Source organism: Dama dama, chromosome 27, assembly GCF_033118175.1.
Source record: "Dama dama isolate Ldn47 chromosome 27, ASM3311817v1, whole genome shotgun sequence".
In the NCBI taxonomy this organism is placed as follows: Eukaryota; Metazoa; Chordata; class Mammalia; order Artiodactyla; family Cervidae; genus Dama; species Dama dama.
This window is the reverse complement of record NC_083707.1, coordinates 47,977,779-47,991,620: the sequence shown is the minus strand read 5'-3', so window position 1 is coordinate 47,991,620 and position 13,842 is coordinate 47,977,779. Positions and strand designations below refer to the sequence as shown.

Sequence of the window (13,842 nt, the reverse complement as noted above, 5' to 3'; positions counted from 1 at the left end):
GTGACAGGGTGAAGGGATGGACTCAAAGGGGAATCTCTGACCTGACCTCTTGGTGCTGTTTCAGTGCCGGGGGGGTTCCCCTTCTCCAGGAACACAGTGTGGGAAGAGGTGTGGCCCCACGCTGGGACGGGGTGGGCTCTTCCCAGCACTGCTGGGTTCTTGGCCATCATCCACTAAGATTGTGGACAGCCTTACTCCTCCTTTTCCTCCTGCCACCTCTATACTTTGACTTGCAAAGTAGCACCAATTCTTTTCTCAGGTGGCGCCATCCAATGACAGTGTCTTTGTGACTTTGACAGCGAGAGACCAGGTACCAGTCTGTAGCCAGGGGCTTGTCGTGCCAGATCCTAGTGGAGATAATTCTAGAACCGAGTAGGCAGCACCAAACCTTGTTTTCTTCTAGGATGTCAGGGCCCAAAAGTATGCCATGCCTCACTCTCTAGAATTGAAACTCAGTGTGGACCTTGGTTCAGTGCCATATGCCTCCTAATGCCTGGCCCATACCTGGTTAACATGTGTATGTTGAGTGGGTGAAGCAGTGAGTCCCTGTCTGCCTCCTTGGCATCCCCTTGAAGTCTTACAGACCTGGGTTTGGGTCCTGGCCCTGCCAGGTGCCCTGGGTGAGTGAAGTCACCTCCGAGAGCCCCCGTTGCCTCCCCTGTGAAATGGGGCAGCCATCCCAGGAGCCTCACCCGGAGCCTGACACATCCCTTCCCTCTCTTCTTCTCCACCAGGGGCCAGACCAGACTCCCCTGAAGAAACTGCCCAGCCACTAACCCCTTGAGCCTTTTATCACATTTTTTGCCTAGTCTCCCACCTGGGCTCAAATCCTACCCCTCATTTGTGCCTTTCCCGGAGACAGTGAACACCTTTCTGGCTCCACTCACAGGGCAGTGGGGAGGCCTTCCGGTTAAGAGTCCCGGAATTGGAAGGAACAGAGTCCAGAATCAGTCACGTGCAGCTCAAAGCCTCACTCCTGATAACAGAGGCTCCCAGATGGGAGTGGGGGGCGGGATACGGTGGGAGCGTTCAGAGCACCCCGACCTGCTCTCGTGGGCCTCCACTGGCCACAAGGTGGGGATTTCTCCAGCGTGAATTCTCACAGCCGCCTGCCCTGTTCGGGGTAGACCCTGGGGGGTGGCCCCTTTCCACAGTCTGGGGCTGACAGAGGGCACGTGGGTGAGATAGCTGGAGGGCACCCTTGCAGCCCCCTGTCATCCCGTCAGATGCACTGTGGGTGGGCAGAGAAGAGTCAGAAGGATCTTTCAGGGGAGGGGGTGTCAGCGGGGCCCTGAGAATAGCAGGGAGCCGACAGGACGCGGAAGGGCAGGGCCTTTCCAGGTTGGAGCAGGAAGGACGGGAATGGGGAGAGGCGTGCCGCCCACAGAACCTCGGGGACAGGTGAGCCCAGCCCTGAGGAGACAACGTGTCCATCTGTTCAGCCAGTGAGGCAACAATGGTGTGTGTGAGCACCGTCTGCACCTGGCCCTGCCCTGGGCGGGGATACAGAGGTGGGCAGGACACTGTGTGCCCCCTCGGGAGGTGGGTGACCTCCTGATGGGCGCTGCATGCCCTCGGGGGGGCGGGGGAGGGCGGGAGGCAGAGCCTCCTGTCTCAAGCACAGTGCCCCGCTGGCCCCTCCCGCTGCGACGGCCTCAGTCCCCGCCTGAGCGGACCTGTGAGCTCTGGCCCCAAAACTCAGGCCTTGCGGTTGTTGTTTGCTGAAGCCAGGAGGGCCCTGAGAGGCAATTCGTGCCCAGAGATGGCAAATTTTGGAGAGCAGCTGACCCCTGCGCTCCTTCCATCTGAAGATGCCAAGACCCCACCCCAAAGGCTCTGATTTGTAGGTCCTAGGTGGAGCCGCATTTTTAATAAGCTTCCAAGTGACTCTACGGTGGTTCTCAGCCTTGTGCACATGGAGAGGCCCTGGGGAGTTTAAAATGGAGTTTAAAAACACCAATGCCCAGGCCCCATCCTTGGAGAGTCTGGTTCAACCGGTCTGAGGTTGGGGTCTGGACGCTGGTGCTTTTAAGAGATCCTGCAGTGATGTAACATGGGTTAGCACCCACAGGACTCATGTGAAAGGACCACCAATTTATCCAACTACCGCACATTAGTCAGAGTTCTCCAGAGAAGCAGAACCGACTGTGTGTGTGTGTGTGTGTGTGTGTGTGTGTGTGTGTGTGTACAGAGAGCAAGAAGAGGAGATTTATTTCAAAGAATCAGCTCATGTCATTGTGAGAGTTGGCAAGTTCAAAATCTGCAGGACAGGCCCGCAGGCTGGAGACCCAGGTTAGAGCTGATGTTGCAGTTCAGGCCTGAAAGGGTCGGAAGGCAGAATTCCCTCCTCCCCTGGGGATTCCAGTCTCTTTTCTCTTAGGGTCTTGAACTGATTGGATAAGGCCCACACTTATTATGGATGGTCATCTGCTTTACTCAGAATCTACTGATGTAAATGGTAATCTCATCTAAGAAATACTGTCTAGACTGAACTATCTAGACTGGTGTGTGAACAAATATCTGGAAGCTGGGGCCTAGACAAGTTGATACACCTCAACTGAACTGTCACCTACTTCATTTTGCAAAGAAGGGAACTAAACAGAGCGACTTATCCGGGGCCTCATACCTGGTTCTTCCATTGCACTTTTATTTGTCATAGACTCAGGGATTGTCAAACCTTGAAGAGACCATGAAGTTAGTTCAGCTCGTTCACTGACAGGGGAAGCTATGAGTCAACAGGGCTGACCACTCTTTCCAGGTAATGTATCTTGCCAGAGAGGAGCTGGATCTTAATCCCAAGACATCAAATGACCTGCAGCTACTCCTTCCTCTCCTCCCAGTTGCAACATAGTAAGATAGCAAAGAGAAGGACGTTTCTGTCACCATGTAGACGAGCCCCGCCTCTCTCCCTAGGCCCCAGCCAGAAGACTCCCTCTTCAAGATCTTGGGAACGGGGAGGGGACACTGTACACTGACACCACCTGTCAGTAGGGGGGAGGGTTGAGAGGCCCCCCGTGGTTGCTGACTCCCTGCACTTATACCCAGGCCCCACTAGTATCTATAATTTTGTGGCTGCTTCATTTGTGTTCCGGTTTGCACACTTAATGTATCATCCACAGAGACAGTCTCTGCACGCCCACCTTTTGTTCAGCATTAAATATGGCTTGTGAAGTGGAGTTTGCTTTCAATCAAAGCCCAGTTGTGGTGGTTCATCTTGTTATGTCACCCCCACTCCTGGCCCTAAGGGCTTCAGAGCACCCATGTCAATGGGGTGTGCAGACCCTCTGAAATATGCATATGATGTTGGCCAGAGATTGTGATCCAGCCAGAGTCTGGATGCAGCAGGCTGTGGGCAGACGGAGGACTCCAGGGACAGGGCAGACAGCCAGGGCTGGCAGGGCCATGGGTGCCACTGGGCCAGGCCCCAGGGACTTCCTGCAATAATTATGGGGCCTCAAGAGGTGCATGGCATGGAAACCGAGGATTCGGCTGGCCCGGAGATGACGCCTGGCCGGCAGATAAAGGGGAGAGCAGACTCTGCCTGCTGGAGACAGGAGACCCTCAAAGGCAGGGATGCCTCACCCAGGAAGCTTCCATACGCGGGCTGGTTTCAGGGAGAGGGAGGGGGCAGAGGAAAGAGCCGCAAGTCCTGCTGCTGAATTGGCTCCAGGGGTGCGTGCTTAGTCACTTCAATTGTGTCCGACTCTCTGCGACCCTGTGGACCATGGTCTGCCAGGCTCCTCTGGGATTCTCCAGGCAAGAACACCGGAGTGGGTTGCCATTTCAACTCCAGGGGTGAGGGATGGATGAAAAGATGGGCTGTCCCCACCTGCCCTCCTCATGTGATGACAGAAAGCTAGAGTCTGAATAAGATCACTTCTCAGAGCCCTGGGCAGGAACCTATGTTGTGTGGTAGAGGCGGCCCATAGGCTGGGGGCCCAGGGACCCAGGCGAGGCCCCTGCTACTCCTGTGACCTTGAGGAGGCTGGCTCTAGTTGGAGCTGGGCCAGGAGGTCAGGCCTCCAGACTTGTATCCCAGAGGGCTCTGTCCTCTGTCCCAGAGCTTTCCAACATGCCACCCAATACTGACTCCTCAGCCCTCCCATCGGGTCCTAATTCCCACACAGGCTTTCACAGTGAAGACCTCCCCCAACCAAAACGGCATATCAGATCTTGGCAGCTGACATCTTTGACCAGGGAGTCCTTTTTGGGAGGGAGGATAGTTAGTAATACCCTCAGGAAGCCGGGATTATGAGCCACCCATTGTGGCTTTTGCCTCCCTATAAATTAGACTGTCCCCTGCCCACTTTCCCTTGCTCCCATTCATTCCCTCCTCCTAGAGAGACCACCCCCTTTAATCCCCCTTCCTCTCCCTGTTTCTATCACTGTTCTTCCCCTTCCCAATACCTTGCATGGCCAATGGTGTGGACGGTGGGCTTAAGTCCCGAGGGTCAGGTGCCCTGGATCCTCTGTGGGGGTGAGCAGTTGTCCTGAGGAGCTCACATGTACTGCTCTTGAATAATCCAGAAATCCTTGAAAACTTGGGTGCAGGGTAAAAGGGGCGCTGGTGGTTCCCACCAGCAGAGCTCCTCATTAAAATCTGCCCTGGTGGGAATTCCCAGTGGTGGGAATGGCGAGCTGGGTAGCATCATTTCTGGGAAGAGAGAGGTACATTGGGGTGTTGAGAGCTTAGTGAGGTGCCCTCCAAGCACCCCATCGCAGCAGCTACCCACGTGTGGGGCCAGCCCTTCTGCTTCCCAGGAGACTGGGCCACCTTCTCATCCTTTGTGGCCACATTGCTCAAATTTCCAAGATAATTATCCAGCCTTGTCTTGACAGTGACACAGAAAGACCTGCTGAAGAGGACTGGATTGCCAGAGATAAATATCACTACTGTCACCATCCTTATTAATGAACATTTAAGAACCTGTCACTCACAAAATACCATGAAAGTTCTGGGTTGTATGGAAAAAAAAAAAGTTTGACATGATTATGCTCTGGAGACCCTTACCTTCCAGTCCTATAGGCTTTAGTTTTCTCAAAATCTGCAAAATGAGGGTGTTAAACCAAGTAACCCCACACCCCCATGTAACTCTAAATCCTTCTCTGCTCAGTGGGCATCACTGAAACCTGGACCACAGCTGGCCGTGGCAACTGCCCTTTTGCTTATTTATATGACCCATGTTGCTGCCTCTCCCTCTTTCTCTCCTCTCGCTACACCTCCCTTGGCTCCCTTTTCTCCTTGTCTTGATTTCATTAACCTGCAATCCCCTGCTTCTTCCCATCTCCATCACATCTGTCTCCTCCCCTTCTGCCCCTCCATGCTCCGTCAGAGTCAGAGGCAGAGGGCTGCCCCCTCTCAGGGTTGCCAGGGTTGACCAAGCCACAGGGACAACAGGAATTCTTTCTCGGCGTTGACTGAGGCAGGGCCTCTCAAGGGTGTCGGTCAAGACTGTAAGCCCTGCATAGTGTGTCTCGAGAAGCTGAACCACATGATCACGAAAGGCAGAGGAGGCGGGAGGTTTATATAGAAGATGGAGATCATCTAGGTGACCTACCATCCCCCTCTGCCCAGACCCAGGGGAGTCCCAGAATATGGGACTTCCAAATTCTTCAACCAGGAAAGTCCTGGGAAAACTAAGATTAATTGGTCTCACCTTGGGCTTTGGGTGGTGGGAAGCAGGGAGAATAACCTTCGAGGTGAGGTTGGTGTGTTATAATCCTTTCTGGGGTCCTGGCAGACAGAGTCACAGACTCCTGCCCACAGCAGAGAGCTGAGCGGAAGTGGCAAAACAAGGATGCCCTGTGCCCGCTGTGGTTCCTGGTGCCAGAACCAGCACCCTGGTGTGGCTAAGAGTGAAGCTGCATTGTCTGCCTAGGAAGATGTCTCTTCCCCCTCTCTGGGTCTCAGCATCCTCAACTATAGAAGATCCCATCCAGCCCCGACATCCTAGAAGCCATCTTAAGGTGTATGCAAACCGAATTCCCAGTTCCTTCCACCATCATCCCAACTGTCGGATGCTGGATGTTGGATGCTCTCACATGGAGCCCTTAGGATGGAGCAGACCACTGACTCACTGCACGTCCTGGGACTTGAGACTTTACCACTCCTGGTTCAGTCTCCTCATAGGAAAATGGGAGCAGACATAACCAGCTCACAGGGTCATTGGAAGGATTCAAGGAGGTAATACACATACAAGAGCCCACTCATGACCTGGCACATAGTAGGTGCTCAGGAAGTGGTGCATGAAATTAAAACTACTCCCATGTGTCTAACTTGCTCAGGGTTCAGGGGCTCTGTGGGTGAGGTGGGATGTGAGGTTTAGACATCGTGGACCAGAGTGGAATCCTTTGTGATGGATGCTCCCAGCTTACCCAGCTCCTCCTGGGAGAGGACGGGAGGGAACATCTCCCAGGGATGGAACCTCTTCACAGGCCACGATCAGACTCTCTCCTCACCTTTCAAACTGGGAATACTCAGGAACAAAAAGGGGTGTCTCACAGCTGGCTGTGCCTGCTATGTTTTGAGGTGATAGCAATTGTCAAGCACAATTGTGCTGTAGGTTTTTAGAGGAAATTCTTCTTATCCTGATCCATAGATCGTTTAATCAGAAGAAATAAGATGCTCCCGTTTTCCCCTTGGGAATTTAATTCATGCAGTTTTCTGGCTGAGCGTTTTGCTCTCCTTGGCAGCATGTGAGCACAGGGGCACAGTGTGTGGCTGGGTGACGTTGCTAGAAGGGCCAGGCATCCCCAGCATTTGCTGCTTACTGAGAGCTTTATTATTTATGTTCCTGGGTCATCTCTTCCTCCGGAAAGTCAAGCCGATGCTGACCACTTCCAGATGACGAGGCCCATGGGTGCTCAGTGAGTCACTCAACAAACGTGCCAGATGCCTGCTGGTGTGAAGCTCCATACTCCATCCTGTGCTGGGTCGGGAGGAGCAAACCATTCTCACTGTCAAGGAACTCACATTCCAGTCCTGGGGGGTGGGAGGCTCATCTTTTTAAAGATGAGGATCCCTTTCTGAAGCTCAAAGCATTTCGTGGACCTCTGCCTGGCTCCTGTAATTCAGTAATGTTTTTATGTGTCTTCGGGTTGAATCTGTCACAATCCCGTCTGCTCGCATTTGAAAACTGGCCAAATGTGTACTTGTGCAAAATAGCTTGCTCAACATACTCATGGAGTAGGGGCTTCTTATGTGTCTGAAGACCCTCCGCCCTCATCTCCAACAGCCTGAGGGACTTAATTAATGAATGTTCAGGACGGTTGGAGGGAGACTGGGGGCTCAGACTATTGGAGAAGGTGAGAGCCTCCCTGACAAAGGACAGGAGGAAGCCACGGGCTCCAAGCTTGGAGAGCACAGAGCAGCGGCCTCCGTTAGAGACCATGGGGAATGTCGGGGCGAAGAGAAAAAGGAAGGGACAGAACTTCCTGGGGGATATAACTAATCCAGCTTTGTCTAACCCTCCTGTTGCCTGTTTTAGGAAGCCTTCGTCACTACCCTTCTTTCTGATGAGCTTTGCATCAGGAGACACATTGTTCCTTTTATAATTTTAATAACCAAAGCTTTGTAAATTGCCTATAGACATTTTCAAGGTGTCCTGCTCTCCTCCCTGGGTGGATAGTCCCTCAGCCTGTGGAGGCCAGAGCAGGGTCACACTCCTGTCCCTACCTCGTCCAGTCCCACCCCAGCCCCTCCTAACGCCGTGGCTGCTTGGCCAGCACCTTTCAGGCACCTGGGATTGGACTGGGGACACGCTTCTCTCCACTCCTGGCAGCCCCCTCGCCCCATGCGTTATGGGGATTCCTGATACCCAGAGCTCATCCTGCAGCAGCCCCCTGTGGTCTCTCTACCCCTATCCTGACCCCCACCCTCAGCACTTCACGTCCGAGTCGCTTCTGCCTCCTCTCCCCCAGGTTGATCACAGTCACACCCACTTTCCAGCTGCATCTCTGCGTGGTAAGAGCTGGGAGAGAGGGAGGGCAAGCGCCTAACCTCAGGAGGAGGTGGTGCCTGGGCCAGGTCTGAAAGTATGAGCTGAGATAGCCCACTAAAGGTAGGGGGGCGCTGAGGAAGTTGACAGGCAGCAAGGCTTCGGCAGCAGGGGCAAGGTGGTGGAAGCTGGGCATGCTGGCTCCGGTTGTTGGAGGCAGGCAGGGCCCACATGGTGGATCCTGGCACCTGTACTGGGAGCTGGTGGCGAGAATTGATTCTCTTCTGAATAAGCGGCGGCAGGAATGGGGAGGAGAGCACAGGTGATGAAGATGGTGCAGGGAGAGCACATGATGTTGGGAGCAGGGGATCGAGAGAGAGAGAGAGAGAGAGAGAGAGAGAGAGAGAGAGAGAGAGAGAGAGAGAGAGAGAGAGAGATTGAGAGGTGGTCCCAGCCCAGGTCTGGACCAGAATGGCTAGCGGTGGCGGCAGGCAGAGGATGGACTCCCGGGCCCCTGCTCAGTCAGCTCCTGACTCCTCTCTCTTTCAATGACTGCAGCCTATTTGTTTGTTTCTTCCCGCTTGTGCTTCCCCCGCTGGCATGAACTCCCCAGAAAAGCTAAAAATGCATCTCATCTGACCCAAATCAGAGGGTGGATGAGCCGGGGCTTTATTACACACTGGTTAAAACGGGTCTTGTGGGAGAGGATGGGCTCCGTTATAATTGTATCTTTGGTCACCTCCACCCACCCAGCCAAGAAACTGGTGGGGCTGCCTCTGTTTAGACACCGTTTTACAAAAGGGCTCCCCTCCTCCCTTAAGCTCTTTTGGGTTAGTCTTGAAAACTCAGCCCACTGGCCTGGGAAAGAGATGGGAGGAAGGAGGGAGCGGAGGAAGGGTCGTGTCCTCCCACCCGGCTCCTGTAGGGAGATTAGCCTGGGCGGGTTTGGAGATGTGTCTCTGGGGTCTGGGGTGGCAGCTCCAGAGAGACTGGGGGTGGGAGCAGGGCTTCTTAAAAGCAGTAGCAGCAACTCCCTTGGCAGTATTCCTCTTTATGATTCTCGAACTTCTAAATTGTTCTTTGGGCTGAGGCGTACCATCTATTTAGAATTGAGCATCAGAAGTGGGGGCTGTTAACTCCAGCTTTGAAAGGAATATTTTTGGAAAGGGTGTGGAGCCAGCATTCAGTGGCATTAGTAAGAAGTAACAGCCCTTTCCAGGTCCTCCTCCCGCTCAGTCCCTCTGGGAGACCCCTGGGGTGAATCATGACCGTGACTCACCGTGGAACACTTGGGAATGTTCACGAGTGCTCCCACGTGGATGCTCCAGTGTGAGCGTGAGCTGTGGATCTCAGGTGGTGGGTTTGCAGGTATTCTGTGCAAGTTAAGTTGTTTGCATGCTTATAAGGCTACTAGTCAAGCAGGAAAAATCGTGCATTCATGTCCTGTAGCTTTTCAGTTACACACTCACCTTCTCTTCACAAATAGGAAGTCAGAAAATGATTGTTGGTCTCACCCTTTGTTCCCAGACCTCACTAGGCATGATAGGAGGTATGGGGAAGTATAAACCACATATGTTGCTTGAGGAAGCAAGATTATATAAGATTAAACAACACTGTGTGTGTGTGTGTGTGCACGCATGCACGCGCTCACTCAGTTGTGTCCAACTCTTTGCAACCCTGTGGACTGTAGCCCGCCAGGTTCCTCTGTCCATGGGATTTCCCAGGCAAGAATACTGGACTGGGTTGCCATTTCTTTTTCCAGGTGATCTTGCTAACCTAGGGATCGACCCGTGTCTCCTGCGTCTTCTGCATTAGCAGGCAGATTCTTTACCACTGAGCCACTTGGGAAGCCCAAATAAGATTATATGTGAAAAGCCAGTAAAAACGATAAATGGGCAAGGGCCAGGGATAAGGTCCTAACTCCTGAGGGGTGGGGGGTGGTGAGAGGAATGTACATTAGTCAGCTGTTGCTGTGTAACAGAAATGCTCCCCAACTTCAGCAGCTTAAAACAACACTAAACACTTATTCTCATGATTTTATAGTCAGAAATTCAAGAGCAGCTTAGCTGGGGAGATCTGGCTCAAGGTTTCCCATGAAGGTATAGTCAAGATATTGACTGACTGGGATCATCTTAACTTTGATTAGGGTTGAAAGACCTGCTTGCAAGACGGCTCACTTAGTGGCTGGCAACTTGGAGCTGACTGTTGGTGAGTTCTAGTTCTTCCTCGCTTAGACCCCTCCACAGGCTGCTTCTGTATCTCCCAACGTCAGCAGGAGCACCCAGAGAAAGCAAGGCAGAAGTGGCAATGTCTCTTGGTTTTGGAAGTCCCACATCATCACTTCCCTGGCCACACCAACCAACCCCGATACAGTGTGGAAGGGAATTCACAAGGTTTGAATACCAGAAAGTGAGGTTCTTTGGGGGCCATCCTGACATATAATGAAAGAGATGGAAATGGGAGCAGGGGAGCAAGAGAGAGAAAGAGGGAGACACGGTCCCAGCCCAGGTCTAGACCAGGACCAGGAGGCCTTCAGGCTTGCTTTAGGTGACAGATGAAGGGTATTAGGCAAGAAGTGAGACTCAACCATAGTCTTGAAGAGACTGTGGACAAGAGACATGGACCTGGAGGTGTGGCAGCTTAAAGCCACAGGCACAAGGCTGGAATGAGCATGCTGTGTTTGGAGGGCAATGCACAAGCCAGCTTTAAAGAGAGAGCACTGGGAAATAAAGTCAAGATGAGACGATGGAAGACTAGGATGGGCAGACTGGAATGGTGGGATCTCTTAAATAAAGGGAATCATCAAGAGTTCTGCAGTGCACAGATGACCAGATCCAGGTCAGGAGGCTCAGCCTCTTCCTGTCTGGGTGCCTTGAATGAGTCCCTTTAATCCTTTAGCGCTCAGTACTCACACCTATAAAATGGGAATGATGACTGAGTTAATAACTGTGTAATAGGTGCTGACTGGAAAGCAGTCGGGTTTTGATGATCATGAAGATCATCATTTGCAACCAGACCTTCCCAAGGTTCTAGAAGTTCAGAAGATGCCAAAACAACCTCCTGGCTCCTTCTCCCTGTGTTCTGTTGCTATATGATAAATGCTGGACTAACCAACATTGACCTCCTGCGGCTGAAACTGTGGGCTCTTCTACTATTAGAAAATCCACTTCTCTGTATAGCCTGCCTTTCTAGCCACAGGAACAGTGCTGTGTCATAGGCAGATTCTAGTCAGAGCGTAGGCCACTCCTAACATCCTACAATTGTATCCTATAGGACTTGATGGCAGCCAAAGCCTGTTCTCATTCAATTCTTATCTGATCCTCACAACCATGAGGTAGATGGCCCAGTGTCATTAACTCCATTTTACAGACAGAAAAACAGATCAATTAGTTGAAAGGCCCCAGAACAAATCAGTAGTGATTAGACATTACAAAAAATCCCAAAGAGTTTTGTGAAAGAAGGGAGAGCATTTAATCACTCAACATTTTTAATAGTAATGGCTTTAATATTCAAATACCTCCAAAAAGTACATATAGGAAAATAAATTACCTTCTACCCCTCACTGGCAGCTCTCCAACACCATCTCAGAAATAACTAGTACCCAGTTTTTAATGTGTCTTTCTAAAGATAGCCCATGCATCTGCCAAAAAATATGTATTTGTGGTCATCTTTTTCTTTCCAAACATGGTAACAAATCACACTCTATGTTGCAGTTGAATCTCAAAGCTATTTTTCATACATCCACATACAGATATGTCTCATTCTTTTTAATGGTTGCATAGTACTCCATGGTGTATCCAGCTAGCGCTCCATTGATGAACATTGATGCTTCCAGTCTTTGGCTATGGGAACAATACTGCAGGAATTAGCTTTGTACCTACATTAGTTACATGTGATAATGAAACCAATATTTATAAGGGAAATTTCTTGATCATCACAGTTAAAATCTCTCTGTAATTTTTGTATCTTTAATCCTGAGTGAGATTGACCATTTTTCACATATTTAGAAGCTACTAGTACTTCTTCTTCTGGGATCTTGTTCTTCTTTTTTTTTAGCTAAAACAGTTTTTGCAATTTTCCAGCAAGGATAGGTCTTTTCCTGATTTAATATAAACTTTTGCTATAAAGGAAATTAGCCCTTCATCATATGTTTTGCAAATATTTTTCCCAGCTTATTTATTTCTTACTTAGAAGAGCACTTCCCTTTGAGATGATAAAACAATTTCCCGATGTTTTTCATGATTCTTTTAAAAAGTTTTAAAATCGTTGCTGTACCCATCATTTCTTTTGGTATAAGGGGTGGGAAAGGGGTCTGGATTTTGTTTCGTTTGTCTCCTACATGATTGGCCAGTGGTCCCCATCCTATTTATTGAAAAAGCCATCTTAAAATTGAAATCCCACCTTTACTATTTGCTAAGTTCACATGTATATAAATGTGTGTGAGTCTGTTTATGGGCATCTTCTTGATCTGTCTCTCTGTTCATGATCCAGTATCAAATATTCTATTTTTATGACTTTATAATGTGTTTTCATATCTGGTAAGGCTGGTCCCCTTACTCCCATTAGTCATCTGTTTTAGAAATCTCTTGGCTATTCTTTAAGTGCCTATTTTTCCATGCGAACTTTAGAGTCAGCTTATCTAATTTCAGTAGAAATTCTGCTTGTTATTTTTATTGGGACCATATTGCATTGATTGAACTATTTAGGGGGGAACTGGAGTGTTTACAGTATTATAGCTCCCTATCTGAACACAGCTATACTTTCTATTTAAAGAGTGCTTCAGTCATGTTTTAAAACTCTCTTTGTATGGACCTTGCACATTTCTTATGAGCTTATTCTTAGGTGTTATATCTATTTTCTTTGCCAAGTAAATGGGATCCTCTGTGTTTTTGAGCTTGTCCATTGTTTGTATAGGAAAGTATCCAGTAATATCCTCTGCAAATAATGATGTTTTTCACCAACTCTTTTCTAACTCTTTAACCTTGTATTTCTTCAACATTTTTGATCTTGAGACTTCAAAGAGGGACCAGACTTCCAAGATACGAAGAAATTGCTGAGCCCGTCTGGCACTTTTTTTGGCTTTTTTGAGCTGGGGACTGAGGGCTGGGGGAGGGGTGGGGGACTCTTGTCCCTTGAGAACATTTTCACTGTAATTTATGGTAGTCTGGGGACCAAAACTCTCAGCACAGATGGGTGATGAACGCTGGTGGTCGGGAGATGGGGGGTGGGATAGTTAACTTTGTGAGGTGCTGACAGTCAGACGCCCTCCCAGAGGCTGTGAAAGAGTCCTGCCCTGGGTGCTGGCGGGGCCTTGTGGACTTGTGGGACACACTTGTGGCTGAGCCAGTGTGGCGGAGGGAAGGACCGCTCTCATCCCCTGAGACGTGCCCTGGAGAAACAGACACAAGGGAGGCGGGACTCCAGGGACTGTGCTCAAAAGCGGGTGTTTGCTGTACATCCTCAAGGAGTCCTTCCATCACAGCTGCCTGGTGCTGGGGTTCTGCCCATACATCCACCCGCTGGCTCCCACATCCCCAGTGTCCCAGCCCACCCCAGGGTCCTTCTTGGTCCGTATTTCTCCTTAATATTTTGCTGTGGGTTATTCTTTTGTGTGTGCGTGTGTCAGAGGCTCAGTCGTGTCCGACTCTTTGCAATCCCATGGACTGTACCCTGCCAGGTTCCTCTGTCCATGGAATTCTCCAGGCAAGAATACTGAAGTGGGGGGTGCCATTCCCTTCTCCAGAGGATCTTCCCGACTCAGGGATCGAACCTGCGTCTCCTGCCTCTCCTGCACTGGCAGGTGGATTCTTTACTGTCTGAGCCACGAGGGAAGACTGTGAGTTATTCTTACTGCTCAGGAAAGCCAGAAGCCCCTCAAAATTAGATGCAAGGTCTTGTTTAGAGC

General features: G+C 50.5%; 1 protein-coding gene across 4 annotated transcripts in view; it reads left to right on the top strand.

The window, feature by feature from the left end:
• ZBTB7C (zinc finger and BTB domain containing 7C) overlaps positions 1-13,842 on the top strand; it is a 300,342-nt gene that overhangs the window by 259,759 nt on the left and 26,741 nt on the right. Inside the window, exons 1-2 of one of the 4 annotated variants that reach the window (XM_061130874.1) lie at positions 1,358-1,401; positions 10,084-10,145. The exons of the other annotated variants lie outside the window; for them this stretch is intronic. The gene's annotated coding sequence lies outside the window, so the exon portion shown is untranslated. Of the gene's footprint in view, positions 1-1,357; positions 1,402-10,083; positions 10,146-13,842 lie in introns of those variants that run through there. 4 annotated transcript variants of the gene reach the window in all.